A 13,120-nucleotide genomic window follows, 5' to 3' on the forward strand; every position below is an offset into this window, starting at 1 on the left:
ACCTGCTCATTGATGTAATGCTCAGCCAGTCGTGTGACAGCAGCTCAATACATAAAAGCATGCAAGTATGGTCAAGAGGTTCAGTTGCTGCTCAGACCAAGCATTAGAATGGGGAAGAAAAGTGATCCAGGTACCTTTGACCCTATTGTTGATGCTAAATCATAATTGTAACTATATGTTATAATTATGTGGTTTTGTCAGTTTTTCAGTCTTGCTCTGTCCTGTGTTTTGTGATATCACACCGGAGAAAATATTGTATCATTTCTTAATGCATGCATTACTAAATGACAATAAAAGAGGACTGCGTGTCTTCATAATTATAAAATGGGTGGTTTGAGTATCTCAGAAACTGCCGATCTTCTGGGTTTTTCCTACAAAACGGTCTCTAGAGTTTACAGGGAATGGTGCGAGAAACAAAGAACATCCAGGTGAGTGGCAGTTCTGTGGGCGTAAGCGCCTTGTCAACGAGAGAGATCGGACAAGAGTAGCCAGACTGGTTCAGGAAGGCAGCAGTTACTCAAACAACCAAGTATTATGACACTGGTGTGCAGAAGAGGCATCTCTGGTCACACATCGCATCGAACCTTGAAGTGGATGGGCGATAGCAGCAGAAGACCACTCCAGGTTCCATTCTTGTATCTAATAAAGTGGCCACTGAATGTATGTTTACTTAAAGAACAGTTTCCTTAGCCATCCAAGGACTGTTCTTTTTTCTGTATTCCAAATCAGACAAAGACCATACTGTATATATTTTGCCCAGAAGAGGATCCATAACAAACAGTGGCACTCTCATCTGATTTTGCTAGTGTGCTACAGGCTAAGCCATAGCCTTGCTGTACACAAGCAATGTGATGTCAGTGTAGGATGTAGGTGTGAGCCCATGAGACCAGAGGGAATTACAGTTCAGCATGGACTAGATGGGCTGAATGGCCTGTTTCTGTGCTGCAGTGTTTTATGACTCTATGGCAACCTGCTAGCATAAAGGCATTCACACTAGCCATTGACCTCCACAATAAGTTTGAAAGCAACTTCAGAAACTTGGCACCAGCTTCCTGCAAATGAATGGCCCAAACGTCAACAGTGAGGCCCTGTGGAGTAACAAGACATTGGCTCGATGTAATGCTTTCCACTGGGGCGAGGGTAGAATTAGCTCTGTCCATGAAACAACAGTCCCCATCATTGAAGTTGCCCAACAGTTCAGATGGATGCAAAAATTGTTCACAATTGTTCAAGTCCAGAAGCATTCAAAAACTTTTACATTTGAAAAAGGTATGAAAATTATTAAAATGTTTCTATAAGAAACACTAAAATGCTAAAGCACTAATTAAGAACACTTTTAAAAAGCTAAATGTTTAACTGGACAGAATTAACTTAAAACAATTGTAACAATTGCTGCTTCTTTTTGTTTTAAATAAACAGAAATGCACAGATTACTTGGGCAAGTTCTGCAGTGAAAATACAGAGAATTTCTACAAGATCATGCTCCATTTCTCTAAAGACTGCACTTGTAAACCAAAAGAGCTGATTGTGTGTGCAGGGTCACTTATTACTGTGTTTCAATCACACATATTTTTATTCATTTAATTCACTAAAGTGATAAGAAACAATGAAACAACAGCAGGAGTGGGCTACAAGAGTGAAAGTAACTTTAATTTCTAACCATTAAACCTTAGTGTTCACATCACTGAATTAACCCATTTGTACTGATTGTAATGACCACTTTCCCATGGCATGTTATATCTTAAGCCATTAAATGAATACAGCTCAACAAGTGTTCCTTGCTCTTGTAATCCAACTTTCTTGCAATAAAGGTTGACATATCATTGCTTGCCTTTTTTGATTACTTTTAGTAATATTTTTTAAAACTCATTCACACGATTTGTGACAACCTGCCCAGTCCAGCATTTACTGGCCATCGCTAATCGCCTTCAAACTGCATGATTTACGACACCATTTCATTATAACCGCGATTACACTCCAGTGGGCCAGGAGTCATAAACAAACCAGAGTAGGGAAACCAACACACACAAAATGCTGGAGGAACTCAGCAGGTCAGGCAGCATCTATGGAAACAGTCGATGTTTCGGGTCGAGACCATTCTTCACGCTTGAAGAAGGGTCTCAGCCTGAAACATTGACTGTTTACTCCTTTCCATAGATGCTGCCTGACCTGCTGAGTTCCTCCAGCATTTTGCGTGAGTTGCTTTGGATTTCCAGTAGCTGTAGATTTTCTCTTGTTTCAGAGTAGATAAAAGCCACAGATTTCCATCGCTGAAAAACGTTAGTGATCAGGTAAGAACTTTTTACGATCAAGTATCTCATAGCTATCATTACTTAAAATTTTTAGTTAAATAAATTCCCAAGCTCTAGACTAAGATTTGAACTCATAAACCAGGTGTATAGTCAAGCCCCTAGAATATTCCTCTAGTAACTTTGCCACCACCCTACCAATCGCTGTACATCTGCTTTCAGCTGTTAATGAACACCATGCCAATATCCCTTTGGAGAATAACAGTTTATCAGCATTTTAAATGTAACCCCTTTTATTCAAAGTCTAAAGTAAATTTATTATCGAAGTATATTTATGTCACCATATACAACCCTGAGATTCATCTTCTTGAGGGTATACACAGCAGATCCAAGAAATATAAGAGAATCAATGGAAAACTGTACCCGACAGGTCGGACAAACAAGCAATGTGCAAAAGACAACAAACTGTGCAAATACAAATAAAATAAATACATAAATAAATAAGCAACAAATATTGAGAACATCAGAAAGTGAGCCCATGGGAACAGTTCAGTGATGGGGCAGGTGAAGTTGAATGAAGTTATCCCCATTGGTTCAAGAACCTGATGGTTGAGGGGTAATAACTGTTCCTGAACCTGGTGGTGTGGGTCATGAGGATGATATGTGAATATCGTTATTCAACTAAGATATAATTGTTACCAAAGAGATAAATATATTTCTTTGATTTGTTATGTGGAATTTTTAATGTTGGGAAAACCCAGCAGGCCAGCTACATGATCAGTGTCCTGGGGTGAAGTCCTAAGTCTGAGAATCCGGGGACAAGGACGAGAGGAGGCCGCCCTAGGGTTGGGGTTCTGTCTGGATGTGTGAGTGGGTGGTAGGGATGGAAAAGGGACTTGTTTTGCTACTGTTCTCTTGTTTTATTGTTGTGCTTGCATTGTGGCGCTAAGTTGCCGTCGAAATGTGTAGTGACACCTGCGGGCTGCTCCCGACACATCCTCTGGTGTACTGATTGTCAATGCAAATGATGCATTTTACTGTATGTTTCAGTGTACACGTGATCAATAAATCTGAGTCCGAATCCAGTTCCTCTTTGTGGAGTACGGTACGTTACTAGATATGGACCTATTGGGTCTTCAAACTGAAACCTTAACCTCTGTTTCTCTTTCCACGGATGCTGCTTGGCTCACTGAGTATCTCCACCATTTTCTGTTTTATTTCAGATACACAACAGGTGCAGAGTTTTGATTTTCAGGTAGTATCCTTCTTTGACATTAGAATCCTTTGATTATTAAAAAAGAAAAATGTTCACTTCTAATGCGCCATTCAGGACATTTCAAAGAGGTCTATAACCAATAAAATATGCTTAAAGTGTAGCCATTGTTATAATGTAGGAAAAACAATTTTTACAAAGTAATTTTCCAGCAATGTTATAGTGACCAGATATCCCATTATACAGATAAACAGGCTATGTGCTTAATCCCTTGCTTTACTCAATTTATAACTATGAATTGTGTGACTAAGTACTGCTCAAATTCCACAACCGATAGACCGACTCACTTTCAAGGACTCTACAGCTCATGTTCTCGGTATTATTTTTTATTTGCTTGATTTGTCTGCTTTTATACACTGGCTGTTTGTCATTCTTTGTTTATATGTAGTTTTTTCATAAATCCGATTGTATTTATTTATTTTTCCATAAATGCCTTCAAGAAAACTAATCTCAATGTAGTATATGGTAACACATACTGTACTTATTTTGTTAATAAATTTTACTTTGACATTTTTCAGTCCTTCAAAATATTGACAACAGTTTCTTTGCAATCACATGAGGCACACAACGCCTTGCTTTAATGTCTCATTCGAAAGAGGTCACTTCAGAGCATGCAGCCTTTCCTCAGCACTGGTTAGCCTAGATTTTGAGCACTTGCGTCTGTTCTCGAACTGAGAAGTCAACTGACTCAGACACAAGAACTCCCACAGAAGCTGGGAGTCCTCCCTGTGACTACAACCCAGAGTTGGACTCTAAAGCCTCTGCAAGATGCTGAAATGAATCATTTACCCTGGAAGAGGTAGGAATCTGGGGGTGAGGAGGATGGCATCATAGATGGAATTAGGGCAGTGTGGGTGCAGGAGTGAGCTCAGGTTGTAACTGTGCAAAAATGTGTGTGTGTATATGTGTCTCTGTGTGTGTGTGTGTGTGTGTGTGTGTGTGTGTGTATTCCTATCTGTTGTATAAGTCTATAAGTTATAAGAATATAATTAGGCCATTTTGGCCCATCAAATCTGCCCTGCCCCTCAATCATGCCTGATTTATTATTCCTTCTCTGCACCATTCTCCTGCCTTCTAATCAAGGTGGCACCTTACTAATCAAGGTGGCATGGTGGTGTAGTGGTTAACATGCCTTACGGTACCAGCGACCCAGGGTCAACTCCCACCACTGCCTGTGTGTTCTCCCTATGATTGCGTGGATTTCCTTTGGGTGCTCTGGTTTCCTCCCACAGTCCAAAGACCCACTGGTTGGTAGTTAATTGGTCATTGTAAATTGTCCTTTTATTGGGCTAAGATTAAATCAAGAGGTTGCTGGGCATGGCTCGAAGGGCAAGAAGAACTTATTCTGCGTGGAGTCTAACTAAATAAATCAACACCTATCAACCACTTTAAATATATCCAACAAAAAAGTTTGTGTGGTTGAGTGAGTGTATGTGATTAGTGTGTGAATGTCAAAATGGGGGTATGTGTGTGTGTGTGTGTGTGTGTGTGTGTGTGTGTGTGTGTGCGCGCGCGCGCGTGCACACGTATGCAAACGTCTATGTAACTGACAAGGGTGGACAAGTTTCTGTAAGTGTGTCCATGTATGTTTATGTTATTGGTCACATATCAATACTGCAAACCCTGGTCTTGAGCCCTTTGGGTCTCTTTGTCATTGGACAAAGACCTCACTCTGCCAGGACTGCATGGTAGCTGGTGTTCAATGGCTACAATGGCTGTCCATACTACAGAGGTCACACATTAGATCTTCCATGTAGGTTTGTCAGCCATTTCCAAACTACACTTTCTATCAGCACACACAAAATAACTCTGTTCATTTGTACCATATACATGGTTGTCTGACTCCTGTATGGATATGAGAAAGAACACATTAATGCGACTGTAATCCAGCATGGGGCAATCAACCATTGATCATAAACACACAAAATTAATGTCAAGACAATTTAACAACTGAATATTGAGCATTAAGTTTCCTACTTTCCTACAGGTATTGATCTGGCAAGTGTAGATTAGGGCAGGCTGTTTCCTGGCAAAGGTGTACTTGGAAAGAGGGAGGCCTTCAAAAAAGAAATTTTGAGAGTACAAAGCTTGTATGTGCCTGTCAGAATAAAAGGTAAAGAAACCAAGCGTAGGGAACTTTAGTTTTCAAGAGGTACTGAGGCCCTGGGTAAGAGAAAAGAGGAGGTGCATAGCAGGCATACACAGGTAGGTGTTTATGGAGTACAAGAGATGCAAGCGAATACTGAAGGAAGGAATCTGCAGGACTAAAAGAAGGCATGACCTTGCTTTAGCAGACAAAGTGAAGGAGAATCCTGTGGGATTCTACAGGTATGTTATGAGTAAAAGGATTGAAAAGAACAAACTTTGTCCTCTGGAAGATCAGAATGATTATACATGAGTGGAGCCATGACAGATGGGGGAGATTTTAAATGTATTCTTTGCATCTGTATTTACTTGGGAGACAGATACTGTCCATGGAAATGAGGCAAAGTGGCATCAACTTCATGGACCCTGTAGAGGTTCCAGAGGAGGAAGTGCTTGCTTTCCTGAGGCAAATCAGGATGGATAAATCCCAAGGACCTGACAAGATGTTCCCTTGGACCCTATGGGTGACAGGTACAGAAAATGCCGGGATACTAGCAGAGATATTTAAATAATCCTTAGTGAAAGGAGAGGTACCAGAGAATTAGAGGAGAGTTAATGTTGTTCCACTGTTTTAAAAACGCTCTAAACAGAAACCAGGAAACAATAGGCCAGTGAGTCTGACATCACTTGTAGGAAAGCAATTACAAGGTATTCTAAAGGACCGGATATATGAGTATATGGATAGACAGGGACTGATTAAGGATAGTCAGCATGGCTTTGAGCATGGTAGATCATGTCTACCCGATCTTATAGAGTTTCTTGAGGAAGTTACCAGGAAAGTGGATGAAGGCAATGCAGTGGCTGTTGTCTACATGGACTTTAGCAAGGCCTTTGACAAGATCCTACTTGGGAGGTTGGTCAAGAAAGGTTCAGTCGCTCAGCATTCAAGGTGAGGTCGTAAATTGGATTAGACACTGGCTTTGCGGAAGAAGCCAGAGAGTGGCGGTGAACGATTGCCTCTCTGACTGGAGGCCTGTGATTAGTGGTGTGCTACAGGGATCAGTGCTGGGTCCTTTGTTGTTTGTCTTCTACACCAGTGATCTGGATGATAATGTGGGGTTAATTGGATCAGCAAATTTGCAGATGACACCAAGATTGAGGGTATAGTGGGCAGCGAGGAAGGCTATCATGGCTTGCAGAGGGGTCTGGATCAGCTGGAAAAATGTGCTGATAAATGACAGATGGAATTTAATGCAGACAAGTGCGAGGTGTTGCACTTTGGTAGGACCAACCAGGGTAGGTCTTGCATAGAGAACAGTAGGTCCCTGAGGAGTGTGGTAGAATAAAGGGATCTGGAAATACAGGTTCATAATTCGTTGGGAGTGGAGTCATGGGTAGATAGAGTCCTAAAGAAAGCTTTCGGCACATTACCAAAAGTGGGATGTTATGTTGAAGTTGTATAAGATGTTGGTGACACCTAATTTGGAGTATTGTGCACAGTTTTGGTCTCCTACCTACAGGAAAGATGTAAATAAGGTTGAAAGAGTACAGAGAAAATTTACAAGGATGTTGCCGGGTCTGGAGGACCTGAGTCTTAAGGAAAGATTGAACAGGTTAGAACTGTATTCTTTAGAACGTAGAAGACTGAGAGGAGAGTTGATAGAGGTATACAAAATTATGAGGGGTGCAGAGAGGGTAAATGCAAGTAGGCTTTCTTTTCCACTCAGGTTGGGTGGGACTACAACCAGAGGTCATGGGCTAAGGGTGAAAGGTGAGAAGTTTAAGGGAAACATGAGGAGAAACCTCTTCACTCTGAGCGTCGTGAGAGTATGTATGGAATGAGCTGCCAGCACAAGTGGAGCATGCAAGCTCGATGTCTATGTTGAAGAGCAGTTTCAATAGGTACTGTACATGGATGGTAGGGGTATGGAGGGCTACTGTCCCCATGCAGGTCGATTGGAATAGGCAGTTTAAACGGTTTTGGCATGGACTAAATAGGCCAAAGGTTCCTGCGCTGTACTTCTCTATGACTCTTCTTTTAGACACCTAAGTCATGCAAATTAGGCCACCCACAGAGCTTTTTTTTTGTAAATACATTTTACTGTCACACCCTAAAACAAAAGTCGGCTTTAGATATTTGAAGTGATACCATCATATTTGGTTTGAAGGAAAATAAAAGGAAACATAGTTTTGACATCAGCTAATGAATGGCAAAGCCTGATGTCAACATAGATATGCTCTACATTTACATTATTCTGAATAAACCCGACTGGTTTGAATTCCCAAATACTGTATTTGTATATCAAAGAACAACGGGAAAATGACTGTGATGCCCTCAAAAAAATTCCTCAACCAGCCCCGTCTACCTATCAGCCTCCGTCTCACCTGATTCCACCGGTCCCCGATACTAGCAGCCCCAGCCTCACCAACCCCTCTCACCTCTCTGCACTCGGCAAGATCCATCACGGGCACCTGCCTCCCCACCATCGAGGACATTTTCAAAAGGTGATGCCTCAGGAAAGCTGCATCCATCGTTAAGGATCACCAGGACATGCCCTTGTTTCATTACAACCATCTGAGAGGAGGCACAGAAGCTGGAAGACACACTCTCTGTGTTTTAGGAACGGCTTCTTCCCTTCTGCCATCAGATTTCTGAATGGACAATGAACCCACTATCTCACTGTTCTTTCTCTCTTTTTGCACTAAGCCTTTTTACAATATATTTTTTTGATATTAAAGTTAATGTATTTCACTGTCCTGCTGTCGCAAGCCAACAGTGATAATAAACCTGATTCAGGCGCTCATTATCTTTTCTCTACCGTCGCAGTCCTGACGCGGTGCCCTGACCTGTAACAACAGCCATCCCTTTGCCTGCACAGACGATGCCTGACCAATACACCCCTCCAACAAGCTTGTGTTATTTTTGCTCAAGATTTCAGCATCTGCAGCGTCGGATGCTGCCATTTTTGATTAGCTACATATTAAGTGGAAACTGATGGCTGGGGGTTTCTCTGCTGTGCAACTTTATAAGACTTAACCAACTGTAAATTAGTTTGGAAAGTCTGAATCATGAAAGATACTCCATAAAAATAAAACATCATTTCTGAATCTTTTAAACATATTTATTAGCCGATAGCATACACATGCCCATTTCAGAGTTGCATTATGCAGAACATCAATGCCCTGTGGGAAGCATTGCATGTCGTAAACACATGGTGCTAATTAACCACAGCTCACACAAGATAATTGTTCCCCTAAGGTGGTCCAGTGTATTGGGTTGAGTTTTTCCAAATCATTCCGTTGAAATAGCTAATTGCTTTCTGATTTAAATATAACGTAAAGTGATCCTGAGCTGAAAATTCTATTCATAGGATGGGCTGAATTTTCTAGATAATGGCCTAGAGGGAGGCTGCGTGCTTCCACAGGCCCCGAGAGCTGTGCAGAGAGCTTGTTTAGAGCTCTTCTCATTCTTACCAGCAAGAAGAAGGAACAGAAGGCTGAAGGCACGCACTCAGGCAACACACGAACACAAAATGCTGGAGGAACTCAGCAGGCCAGGCAGCATCTATGGAAAAGAGCACAGTTGACGTTTTGGGCTGAAATCCTTCAGCAGGACTAGAGAAAAAAAGATGAGGAGCCAGGGTTAGAAGGTGGGTGGAGGGGGGAGCAAAGAGCTGGGAAGTTGACTGGTGAAATAGATACAGAGCTGGAGAAGGGGGAATCTGAGAGGAGAAGACAGAAAGCCATGGAAGAAAGAAATGGGGGAAGAACAGCGGAGGGAGGTGATGGGCAGGTAAGGAGATAAATTGAGAGAGGGAAAAGGGAATGAGGAATGGTGGTGGGGCAGGGGGTTGAATGGTGAAGTTTAAGAAATTTATGTTATGCCATCAGGTTGGAGGGTGCCCAGATGGATATAAGGTGTTGCTCCTCCAACCGGAGTGTGGCCTCATCACGACAGTAGAGGTGGCCATGGACTGACATGTCAGAATGGGAACAGAAAGCGGAATTAAAATGAGTGGCTACTGGGAGACCGTAATTTTTCTGGTGGACGGAGCGTAGGTGCTCAGCGAAGCGGTCTCCCAATCTATGTCGGGTCTCACCGATGTTCAGGAGACCACACCGGGAGCACCAGACACAGTAGATGACCCCAACCAACTCACAGGTGAAGTGTCGCCTCACCTGGAAGGACTGTTTGGGGTCCTGAAAGGTGGTGAGGGAGGAGGTGTAGGGGGAGGTGTAGCACTTCTTCCACTTGCAAGGGTATGAGCCAGGAGGGAGATCAGTGGGACGGGACGACTGGACAAGCGAGTCATGTAGTGAGCAATCCCTGCGGGAGGCAACTTCTTTCCCTCTCCCATCTGAATTTTAAATGGATATTGAACCCATGAACACTACCTCACTACTTTTTCGTATTTATTTCTGTTTTTGCACTACGTATTTTAACTTCATTTAATATACATATATACTGACAATATTTATCATGTATTACATTGTACTGTAATGCATTAGTATCGCAAAGTTAACACATGTCATGATATACGACGGTGATATTAAACCTGATTCTGATTCTGATTGTTTGTGACAGTGCTCTCTCTCCTGGGCCCTTGTGGAAGAACGTGGCCATCATCAAAATCAACCATCTGTGAAACAGAGAAGGAAAAGTGCGGCAACACACACCAAGCGGTGGAGGAACTCAGCAGGCCAGGCAGCGTCTATGGAAACGAGTACAGTCGAAGTTTCATGCCCGAAACCCATCTGCAGGCCTAGAGAAAAGAAGATGAGTAGGGTTAAAAGGTGGAGGAAGGGGAGGGAGAAACACAAAGGTGATAGGTGAAACTGGGGGGGGGGTGAAGTAAAGAGTTGGGAAGTTGATTGGTGAAAGAGATACAGGGCTGGAGAAGGGGGAATCTGATAGGAGAGGACAGAAGGCCATGGAAGAAAGGAAAGTGGGGGGGGGCAAACACCAGGGGAAGGTGATGTGGGCAGGCAAGGAGATAAGGTGAGAGAGCAAAAAGGGATGGGGAATGGTGAAGGAGAGGAGGAAGAGTCCATTACTGGAAATTCGAGAAGCTAGTCAGCACCTCGGAAATCCCAGGCAGCTTTAAGAGTGATGCTGGGAACAGAAGCCAGATATGGCTGAAGCCATACACTGTGCTGGTTACTGGGGTTGGGTGAATCTCACTGCTGAACCAATCCTTGTGAGAAAGAAGACAGCCTTGATAGTTAGAGTTGGTAGATGGATTGGCTGGAAATGGGGAGGATATGTCCAACTCCTGCTGATAAATTTGCTGGTGACTGGCTAGTTACAGTGGTCACTTTGCAATATATGCAGCCTAAGTAAAGGCTCTTAAAAGCATAATTAATAATTAGAAGCAATTTTACTGGACTTTTTGCTTATGTTAATATATATCTGAGAGGAAAAGGAAAGATCCCCAGCACGCCAAAGTGAAATTGTGAGCTTCTGTATTTGATTCCAGTTTACCAGGTTTAACTCTTTCCATCTCCTATTTTATACATTGCAGAAGGTTATTTGACCCTGCAGCTTTCAGAGCATATCCATCATTCCTGTTCCTCCACTTTCTCCCCCAATTCTTCTGCTACCCACTACATTAGAGGGCAACGTACAGTAGCCATTGAACTGACCAGCATGCCTTTGGGAAGCCAGAACATCGGGGGAGAAAGCCCATGGAATTGTTAGGAGGAAGTGCAAAATCCACATAAGCAGTATCCAAGGTCAAGTTTGAACACGCAGGTCACCGGAACTGGGTGACCCCTTCAACTTTCATCCTGCCTGCCCCACCCTCAACCCACGTGCCTCTTCCACTGTTGTGAGCATTGCTACAGCCTATGAAGCAGCCTCCAGAGAAAGTATTGAGAGGAACAAAGTGCTTTTGAACGTAGAATGGTATAGCACGGAACAGGCTCTTTGGCCCATGATGTTGTGCCACCATTTAACTTACCCCACGACCATCCCCTTGCCACCTACTCAGACCCACCTTCCATTTTTCTTCCATCCATGTGCCTATCCAAGAGTCTCTTAACTATCCCAATGTATTTGCCTCTTCCACCACCCCTGGCAGGACGTTTCATGCACCCACCGCTCTCTGTGCAAAAAAAACCTACCTCTGACATCTCGCCTAAACTATCCCCCCACTCACCCTAAAAGGGTGTTCTCTGGTATTCACCATTGCTGTCCATCCTACTTGTGTCTCTTCTCATCTTATACATCTCTATCAAATTGTCTCTCGTCTTTCTTCACTTCGAAGTGAAAAGCTTGCTAAGTCTTTCCTCATAAATCATGTTCCCTAATCCAGGTAGCATCCTGCACCCTCTCTACAGCTTCAACATCTTTCCTGTAATGAGGTGGCCAGATTGAACATAATACTCCAGTGTGGTCTAACCAGAGTTTAATAGAGCTGCGATATTACCTCATGAACTCAAACATTTGATGCGTTCTGAATTGACCCTCAATTGCTGTGTGAAACATATTCTTTTCCTTTAAAAACCAGAGTATATTCGTGATTAAAAAATATATAAAAGGACAAAACAGTGCTAAAAGAACTTTTACGTTCATGGTGAGTAGATTTAGTTGTGTAAACTTTGAAGGAATAAAACACAGACAAATAAAGCACCATTGTCCCTCATGTGGTTCCCAGAGGTGACACTCCTTTCATTGTTCGAGGGGTTTCACCACCCAACTTTGCCCCGCCATGTGAGGTAGCAAAAGGATTCTATTCTATGGTTTTACTCCACAAAGTCTTAGCATTCGTAGCACTGAATTTCAGTCCATCTGTAAGTGCATACTCCTGAAGCCTGGACTGTGTCAGTCAGTAAAATTCGAGATTCAGATTTATTTGTCATGTGTACATCAGAACAGATTGGGCCTTTGATTAGCTTTTGTTCCCTTACAGACATCTTACGGTGCTGGAAGACTGACAAGTTTTGGGTAGATCCTTCACTGAGTTGATAACCTTCCAGCAGCACTTGATGGAATTGTCCCCACATCTCCCTCAGCTCAAGCACAATCCAGTGTCTAGGCTGTTAACTCATGACTAACTAACCATCATCACAAACAACAGGAATTCTGCAGATGCTGGAAATTCAAGCAACACACATAAAAGTTGCTGGTGAACGCAGCAGGCCAGGCAGCATCTCTAGGAAGAGGTGCAGTCGACATTTCAGGCCGAGACCCTTCGTCAGGATGTCGACTGCACCTCTTCCTAGAGATGCTGCCTGGCCTGCTGCATTCACCAGCAACTTTTATGTGTGTAACCATCATCACAACTACTTTTGTGGTCCTGGCCAGTTTGTGCATCACTACTCCCACAGAGCAAACAAAAAAAATCATCTAAATATAGCATTCACCTACACCATTATTCATCCGTCTAAAAGAAGTGCTGGCCAAACAAATGGAACCTCCCCTCCTCCAGCTTCTGGCTCAGTGCTGCTAATCTTATTCATACTGTTCCATATTACAAGTCACACATACAGTTTTGCATAGATTGCGCAGAGA

This window comes from Mobula hypostoma, chromosome 9 (genome assembly GCF_963921235.1).
Source record: "Mobula hypostoma chromosome 9, sMobHyp1.1, whole genome shotgun sequence".
NCBI classification, from domain to species: Eukaryota; Metazoa; Chordata; class Chondrichthyes; order Myliobatiformes; family Myliobatidae; genus Mobula; species Mobula hypostoma.